A 10000-nucleotide genomic window follows, 5' to 3' on the forward strand; every position below is an offset into this window, starting at 1 on the left:
AAACAATACCAACAAAACAAAACAATAACAATTGTCTTAAACACATGCTTACTATCACAATTTTGATAAGATATTTACCAAAACAAAACAATAAAAATAATATCCAGTATACTAAAACAGCAATCCCAACAACCAATCAGCAAATACCACACCCCCAACTTAAAAGCATGCATTGCCCTCAAAGCATCAATATAACGCAGTAAAAAATTTGGAGGGCCTCCCTGGAGCGCACTAGGCACTCGGATCTGTCGCAGCATCATGGGGTGGAGCAGTGGATGGGGGAGAAATACGGTGAGCCGGCTCTGTAGGCTGAGTTGAGCTAGAAGTAGCTCCTGCGGTGTATCCTGGCGGATTCTTTTCAAAGTACGCCGCTCCTCTTCCTCATTCTGTGGGCGTAACTCAGCATATGGATCAAGACTTTGGAGAATGGGCTCGAGTCTGGCGAGGCTCTGCTTCGCTTCCCTTTGTCCAAAGAGGGGATATCCTCCTCCAACTCCTCGTCGTGCTGTTCCTCAACCGTGTCATCGTTGTCATCATCCCCTAGTAAGCTCTGAATCGGCTGGTATAGGGTCTGTACCAACTCCGTGTGTACTTTAGGAAGCTAGTCTGTCGCCACAGCCACTTCCTGGGCCTTCAATTTCTGCACATCATCCTTGACAGACCGCAACTCACTCCGAATAGCGCCCAATTCCATAGTAGGGTGTGTCCTAGTCAGCTCAGTCATCCTGCGCTCAATACCATCTATCCGGGAGTGGATTTGTAATGATTGTAGGTGGTCCGCAACCATCTGTTCTTTTATCGGTCGCAGCGCTGCATCAATAGGCCTTTTTGTGTATAATTTTAGCTCAGTCATGATCTGCTTGACCTGCCTATCTGTGCGATCCGCTTGTAAGACCACCGCCCCAAAATTGTCCCGGTTGAACATCATTTTTCTCGCAAGCTCGGGTGGGACTCCTGGTGTTGCCTGCGGTGGTGTTGGGCTTGCTCCAGTGGAAGAGGTACGACCACCCGAAGTAGGTGCGGCTGGAGGTGGCATAGGCTGTGTAGCATGATCAGCCGGTGGAGCCTCAGAATCTGTGTGCTGATCCGCAGCAGCTCCCTCTTCACCCATGATAGCCAAGGGTATAACATCTGATCCCGTAGGCCCCTCCGGCACCTCAGAAACCGATGCAGAGGGCAACGAACCCTGGCTGAACACCTCATCTTTCCCTTTTGTGATGTCATAAATATGGCTGGCAATCACATTGTGATCGATATGGGGTAGGGGTTCTGGTTCTGCACGCAAGCATAGTAGCGTAAGCAGGCATGGATGAATGAGGGAAGTGGCCGGCTGGGTGGCTCTCTCTCGGAGGTCTTCGGCTATCAGTCGCCCGAAGTTGATCTTATATCGCGACATTATGGAAGCCACAAGAACAGCCCTGTCTGGAGTCATATAATTATCTGATTGGGTAGGACGGATTCGGAACAGAACAATTTGCCACCAAAACTTTGCCTCTGGCGTTAGGGTGTTTTTCCAAATCCGCGTGGTGGCTGTCAACTTTGGCACTATGGCCCATTCAGGATCTGTTGTCCGTGCAATAACAGAAGCTACCCATTTTTGGACGGGGATTGTATCCTTCTGTTCAATTTTGTAGGCAAACTCCCCTTCTTCCGCTGCTGTAGGCTCTATATAATCTTCCCCGAATAGTGTTTTATTTATAGCCGATGGAGAGACATCTATCTTCTTTGTCCGGAATACAACCTCATTCATTGCCGGTACTTGAGTTGCTCGCTGCCCTTTCTTCACTACTTTGAATACAGCTGCCCCATATGAAGCGTAGAATTCCCTAACAAAAACCGATATGTAGGACCCAACGGGGTTTTTCAAAAACTCCAACTTGTGGAATCGGATAGTATCACTAATGCCGGGATATCCTTCGATTCCATCGAAGATGACATTCCGTTCCTCAAAAATACTCCGCCTTGGGTCCATTCCCTCACCTTTTACCCGCTCACACCCCTTGTTATACAAATCTTCAGATCCCTCCACATTAAACCGGAGGATCTTCTCAGTCATAGTTTGCAGCCGAATGTCAAGTTTCCTTCTTTCCTGTTCGCGCTCTTTTTCGCGCTCCTCCGCAGTAGACTGTCTAATGGGTGGTTGAGGTCGGTGTGTTGGTGTGATAGCCCGCTGGGGTTCACTTTGGCTCGACAAACTCGACGAGCTCGACTCTCTTAACTCCTCAGTCGAGGAGGAACTTTCTGATTGTGGGTCTGGTTGGCTGGGTGCAACTGGTGGGGGTGGCTTGCTGGGTGCGACCGGCCTCTTTTTAGGCCTGGCGTCCTTGATCAGATCGTCGTCGCGCAGCCGTGAGGTTACCTTGCTTGCAGCACGACCTTTTCCTTTTTGCGCGACCTTAGGTGAAGCCTTCTTTGATTGTCGTGGTTTACCCATACCTGTGGAAGGAAAAGTTAGATATGATGTACGAGAAGTTGTAAACATTTTACACCTTATGAATTTAAGCCAAAGACTTTAATTAGGTCAGGTACCGTAACACAGTCGACGGACCGTCGATGGTGTTACGGGCCGTATCTTCATCCGTAACTGAAATGGTTCAATTAAGCAAAGGGACCGTAACACAGTCGACGGTCCGTATCATAGTATACGGTTCGTAACGTCGCACCGTAACGTGATCAAAATTTCCAGAAAAGTTACTGGAAATTTGAGAGGTGTTACGGTATGATGTTACGGTCCGTCATTCGTGTTACGGTCCGTAACACCTCACCGTAACGTCTCTCAAAATTCCAGAAGGCTTTCATGGAATCCATCGATGTTACGGTGTGATGTTATGGTCCGTAACGTACGTTACGGTGTGATGTTACGGTCCGTAACGTACGTTACGGTCCGTAACACATAATGACGGGCAACAGAGTAGCAAACAAATGGCTTGGCCAAATTTTATCGTTTTAAGCACGAGGCCAAGATTTTCGACTTAATGATCCATGGGTATGTTGTGAAACAATATTATATCCCCTCACATTCCTCGGGTTACTCAGACTTCACCCGATTTTATTAAAGTTTTCATTGGGGACTTGTATCGAACAGTTGGTGGGCAAACCGATTTAGTAATTTCACGAATGAAACCTTCAACCGGATTTGCCCTCCAATTCAGTGGGAAGCAGTTGCTTGTACCCACGAATCTTTTAAACAACACCAATACCAATCCCAACCCCCAACCAATGTCAAATCCCCCATAACTTATCAATTTAAATGCAAACTCAATCAACACAGCCCAAAACACGAATTTCAACACATATTATACGAAATTACTCATGAGCATCATAGAACTCGCATTGATAACTAAAAGAAAAGAGTAAAGACATGTAATACCTAATCGTTGGCGATTGTAAGGATGAAACTCAACTTAAAACAGTGATTGTGGATAAGAAAATAGTAATGAGATTTTAGAGAAATATGGGGGAGAATGGGAGGAGGATGAAGAGAGGAGGATGTGAAGAAGAGAAGAGAGGATTTATGAGGGAGAGGGAGTTGAAAAACGTGTGAAGAATCGTTATAATTTGGAATGGGAACCGTCGGTATCACCTGGCGTAACATGTTGAAAATTTCCAGTGAAGCCCATATTTTGCATCAAAGTTACGACACAGTGTTACGGTCCGTAACACGTACGACGGACCGTAACTCGTACCGTAACACTCTTCCTCACCCTTCAGTGATTTTTTCTTTTTTTTCTTTTTGCCTGTTACGCTTCATGATAAGGACCGTAACAAGAGTTACGGGCCGTAACGTGGAGCGTCTCGCCTTGGATCACTTGGTAGTTATTTGGTCCCTTCAGTTCTCAAAATCCCACCACATTAGCACATCAACAACACAAAAGAATACAATGAAAATACAAACTTTAAACTACTTACAAAGCGGTAAATGTGGGTTGCCTCCCACACAGCGCTTGGTTTAACGTCACGGCTCGACGTGGTACCTCATTTTCGAGTTCAGGAGCCATATTTCAAACGATACCTATCCACGACCTTACCATCATCAATACACCAATGGTAATGCTTCACTCTTTGTGCATTCACCTTAAAAGTCCGAGTGCCATCCTCGGATTTCACCTCAATGACGCTTCCATTTGGGGACACACTCACAATTTCAAAAGGACCAGACCAACGAGACTTTAACTTGCCTGGAAAGAACTTCAGGCGTGAATTGTACAACAAAACCAAGTCTTTTGGCTGAAAATCCCTTTTTAGGATCTTCGAGTCATGATAGTATTTCATCTTTTCCTTGTACAGTGTTGCACTTTCATAGGCATTGTACCTAAATTCATCCATCTCGTTGATTTGAAACAACCGCAGCTTAGTTGCTTCATGCCAATCCATATTCAGCTTTTTCAATGCCCAAAGGGCTTTATGCTCAAGCTCAATAGGCAAATGACATGCCTTCCCAAATACCAACTTATACGGTGAAGTCCCTATAGGCGTTTTGAATGCCGTGCGATATGCCCATAAAGCATCATCCAACTTTTTAGACCAGTCAGTGCGATTCACATTGACCGTCTTTGCCAAGATGCTTTTTATTTCTCTGTTTGAGACCTCAACCTGACCACTCGTCTGAGGATGATATGGAGTGGAAACCCTGCGATGCACGCCATATTTTTCAAGAAGATCAGCAAATGGTTTATTGCAGAAATGAGATCCACCATCGCTAATAATAGCTCTAGGAGTGCCAAATCTAGTAAAGATGTTCTTTTTGAGAAACGCATTGACTCTCCTACCATCATTGTTAGGCAAGGCCACCGCCTCCACCCATTTGGAGACATAATCCACTGCGACAAGAATGTATTTCAGGCCGTAGGAGCTCACGAAGGGCCCCATAAAATCAATTCCCCATACATCAAATAGCTCCACCTCAAGAACAAAGTTCATCGGAGTTTCATGCCTCCGACCTATTGTGCCCTGGCGTTGGCATTTATCACAAGAGCGTGCCAACATATTTGCATCACGATAAATGGCTGGCCAGTAGTAGCCACACTCTAGCACCTTGGCTGCTGTTCGATTTCCACTGTGATGTCCACCAACTGGAGAATCATGGCACGCTTTCAAGATGTCCATCACCTCAGATTCCGCCACACATCTCCGGATCATATTGTCAGCACACGTTCTGAATAAGTAAGGCTCATCCCAACAATACTGTCGGCAGTCTCGCAAGAACTTCTTCTTTTGATATGTCTTCAACTCTTCAGGAACGATGCCAGTTACCAAATAATTGGCAATATCGGCATACCATGGTGCCACATCATTGGAAATGACCAAAACTCTTTCATCCGGGAAAGTGTCATCAATATCTAGCACATCACTCGGTCTCCCTGGTGCTTCCAGTCTGGAAAGATGGTCAGCTACTTGATTTTCTGACCCTTTCCGGTCTCTGACTTCAAAGTCAAATTCTTGTAGCAACAACACCCATCTTATCAACCGAGGCGTAGCATCCTTTTTCGCCATCAAATAGCGCAATGCAGCATGGTCAGTGTGAACCACCACCTTGGCACCCAACAAATAAGCCCGGAACTTTTCAAAAGCATAAACAATAGCAAGTAATTCTTGCTCCGTTACTGTATAGTTCAGCTGGGCTCCATTCAATGTTTTGCTGGCATAATAAATTGGGTGTAGGATTTTGTTTAGCTGCTGACCAAGCACAGCACCAATTGCAAGACCACTGGCGTCACACATTAATTCAAAGGGAAGTGACCAATCTGGGGACACCACAATCGGTGCGGAGGTTAATTTCAGCTTCAACTCGTCAAACGCCTTGATGCACTTTTCATCAAAATTGAATTTGGATTCTTTTTCTAAGAGTTTGCACATGGGATTTGCAATTTTTGAGAAGTCTTTGATAAACCTTCTATAGAATCCGGCGTGCCCCAAGAAACTCCGAACTCCTTTTACTGAAACGGGCGGAGGGAGTTGTGAAATCACATCGATTTTAGCTTGATCAACCTCAATCCCTTTTTCTGAAATCTTATGGCCAAGGACAATGCCCTCCTTGACCATAAAATGACACTTCTCCCAGTTGAGCACGAGGTTGGTTTCCTCACACCGTTGCAGCACCCGATCAAGATGACCCAAACATTCATCGAATGAATCTCCCACCACCGAGAAATCATCCATGAAAACTTCAAGAAAGTTTTCAACCATATCAGAGAATATGGACATCATGCATCTTTGGAAGGTAGCTGGTGCATTGCAAAGACCAAATGGCATCCGGCTGAAAGCGAATGTCCCATAGGGACAAGTGAAAGTAGTCTTTTCTTGGTCTTCCAACACAATGTTGATCTAGTTGTATCCTGAGTACCCATCCAAGAAACAGTAATAAGATCTTCCGGTTAGCCGATCAAGCATTTGATCAATAAAAGGCATAGGGAAGTGATCCTTGCAAGATGCGGTATTCAGCTTCCGGTAGTCCATACACACTCTCCAACCGGTGACAGTCCTTGTTGGAATCAACTCATTTTTCGAGTTAGGGACAACAGTGATGCCCCCTTTCTTTGGCACACACTGAACAGGGCTTACCCAAGGGCTGTTGGCAATCGGGTAAACCACCCCAGCATCTAACCACTTAATGATCTCCTTCTTCACCACCTCTTGCATCGGTGGATTTAATCTTCTCTGATGTTCAACACTCGGCGAACTTTCCTCCTCCAACTGTATTCGGTGCTCACAAATTCCGGTGGGAATCCCCCGGATGTCTGCAATAGTCCAACCCAGAGCTCTTAAATGCTTTCTCAAGACTACGATGAGTCTTTGAATTTGGCCCTCATTCAGAAGCGATGACACAATAACTGGAAGAGTAGCATTTTCTCCAAGAAATACATATTTAAGATGTGATGGCAGTTTCTTGAGTTCCAGTTTCGGTGGCTCAATAATTGATGGTTTTGCTGGAGGAGTTGTTCGTTTCTCTAGATCAAGAGAAAATTTCTTGGGCTCATAAGAGTAAGACCCCAGACCTGTGAGTGAATTCACTGTCTCATTATATCCCTCCATTTGGTCGGCATCAAAATTCACCAAGATGGCCAACAATGCTTCGCTCAAGCATTCTTCCTCCATTTTAAATTCCACTGTTTCATCCACCTTGTCAACAGAGTTTATGACTGAAATGCTTTGATAAGGACTAGGTAACTTCATGCCTTTGCTAGCGTGAAAAGTCACCTCCTCATCGTTCACCCGGAACTTTATTTCGTGCTTTTCGGAGTCCATAAGAGCCCTCCCTGTGGCAAGGAAAGGTCTTCCCAGAATAATAGGAATTTCTTGATCAATAGCACAATCAAGAATCACGAAATCTGCCGGCAGTAGAAATTCCCCGATTTGAACCAGCACATCATCAACTACTCCAACTGGCCTTTTTATCGATCTGTCAGCCATCTGCAACCTCATGGAAGTTGGCCTTGGCATAGCTAGCCCCGATCTCTTAAAAATTTCCAAGGGCATAAGATTTATGCTAGCCCCGTTATCACACAAAGCCCTGGCAAAATTTTGCTGCCCTATGGTGCATGGAATTGTGAATGCTCCAGGATCTTCCCTCTTTTGCACAGTGGTTTTGGAAAGAATGGCACTAACGCGGTGAGTGATATCCACAGTGTCGTGTTTCAATGGCTTTTTCTTCTTTGTTAAAAGATCCTTCAAATACTTAGCAAAGCCAGGCATTTCTTTAACAGCATCCATGAAAGGAATGTTCATCGTCAACTGCTTGAGTTGATCATAAAATCTCAAGCACTTCTCATCTTCTGTTTTTCTCACCAACCTTTGAGGAAAAGGCGGTGAAGATTTAAACAATTGGCTCAAAGGGCGAAGAGCACCGGAAAGTTTTGCCTTCCCCTTTTCCTGGTTTTCCACCGGTTCCTTTGGTTTATTAAGATTCAGCTCTTCTTCAACTACAATGGGGACTTCCTCCCCTGCTTCTTCCTCGACAATATTATCCAATACACTAGGCTGCGCTTCTTTTTCAACAATTGGTTCCTGATCAATTGGCTTTTTATTGTCACCCTGAAGTATTTTTTCACTTCTGGTGCTAATGGCAAGTACATTCTCCACAGAGTTCACTCCACTACCTTTTGGATTAGGAACTGTATCACTCGGTAATTGTCCCCGTTGAGGAGTATGCACTTCTCGGGAAAGGTCTCTGAATTGCGCTTCAAGCTTCTGAATGGAAGCTGAATGCGATAGTTGGACCTGGGACATTCCCTTGATTGTGCTCTCTGTTCTGTCTTGATTCATCAGCATTTTCTGCATCATACTCTTCAGTTCTGCAGAATCATTAGACGTGTTACCAGCAGAGTTAGTAGCTGAATTATCTTTCCATGGCTGGGAATTGGATGCTTGCCCCCTAGGTGGAATGTAGGGGTTAGAGCTCTTGTTGCCATAATTATTGTTATTGTAATTCACTTGATTGGGATTACCCTGATCAGTTATTCCATAATTCTGTCCTTGGTAATTTTGTTGAGGCCTTTGCCATGGGTGATTACCGGAACCTTGGTAGTTTTGCCGTTGATAACCCCCTTGCGAGTTATTGACATAATTCGCATCCTCATATTGTGGCTGCCCCTCAAGATAAGTTTCGTCAGAAACTTGATACATTCCGGGAGCATGAGGTGGCATCTCATCGATAACGTTTACACATTTGGCCTCTTTCTCCATAAGCCTTTTGGATAATAAATCCACGGTGGTTTGCAGTTGAGCGAACGCATGATCTAGCTCATGATTTTCTTTGGCCACCGCGGCCACAGAGGGACTACCATATGATAGGAATTCGCTATCAGTCGAATGCCAGGCTTGATTATGGGTAGTAAGCTTGTCGAGCAACCGGGTGATGTTGACAAAGGTTTTGTCCATAAAGCATCCCCCAGCTGCAGTGTTGACAGCTATTTGATTTATTGTATCTAGCCCCTTGTAGAACTTCTCTGTGAGAATTGCATCTGGAAATCCATGATTCGGAGATTGAGCTAGATAATATTTGAACCTCTCCCATGCAGCATATAGTTGTTCCCCTGGAAGTTGTTTAAACCCAAAAATCTTATCCCGAAGCTCAGCCTTTTTGCTGGGTGGGAACCATTTTTTTAGAAAGATATTGGCCAGCTCATTCCAGGTATGAATAGTATTGCTCGGGAGCTTTTCATACCATTCCCTAGCTTGGCCAGCTAATGAATATTTGAAAACCCGCAGTCGCAGTGCATCAGCAGGAACAACACCTTGAGATTGTTGGGAACATACATGCACGAAATTCTTTAGGTGTCGAAGTGGACAGTCTTCCGAAGAATTTCGGAAATAGCCTTCAAGTTTCAATAGCTGATAGATAGAACTATCAATTTTGAAATTAGCATTTCCTGTTCTCGGGGGAACTACAGCAGAAGCATAATCAGCTTCGTCGATGAATTCTGCAAATACATTCTCATCCTCCTCTTCTTCTGGTGCAGGATGGTTCACTTGGATCCCCCCTTGGTTCCCTTGATTGCGATGGGGTCTTCCAGCCATGTTCACCTGGTTCACTAAAACAGCAAACGAGGTGTGATGGAATAGAAAAAGTTTTAAAGAATAGTACACAACAATTAGTAATTTCTAAACCGTATTCCCCTTACGCCGCATTGTTACGGACCGTAACTCAGGTTACGGTCCGTCCTTCATTTCGTCATTTGACCACTTCGACGTTACGGCCACCATGCGACGGACCGTACCCTGTGTTACGGTCCGTCCTTCTGAAGCGTAAGTGGTGACAATTACTTGGCAACTCTCTGGAATTTTGGATGATGTTACGGTGAAGGGTTACGGACCGTAACATGAGTTACGGACCGTAATACTAAACCGTAACACTGAAGATTTTATTGAAACTCTCTGGAAATTTAGCTCATGTTACGGTGACATGTTACGGACCGTAACATGAGTTACGGACCGTAACATGAGTTACGGACCGTAACACTTCACTGTAACACTGATGGTTTCAATGAAACTTTCTGGAAAT

At 44.8% G+C, this 10000-nt stretch overlaps 1 non-coding gene across 1 annotated transcript; it reads left to right on the plus strand.

Annotated features, from left to right (window-relative positions):
- The first annotated feature begins 8965 nt into the window (after positions 1 to 8965).
- LOC132616309 (small nucleolar RNA R71) lies at positions 8966 to 9072 on the plus strand. Its single transcript, XR_009573099.1, has one exon. It is a non-coding gene; the product is annotated as a small nucleolar RNA R71 (small nucleolar RNA).
- The last annotated feature ends 928 nt before the right edge of the window (positions 9073 to 10000 follow it).

This window comes from Lycium barbarum, chromosome 10 (assembly GCF_019175385.1).
Source record: "Lycium barbarum isolate Lr01 chromosome 10, ASM1917538v2, whole genome shotgun sequence".
Classification (NCBI taxonomy): Eukaryota; Viridiplantae; Streptophyta; class Magnoliopsida; order Solanales; family Solanaceae; genus Lycium; species Lycium barbarum.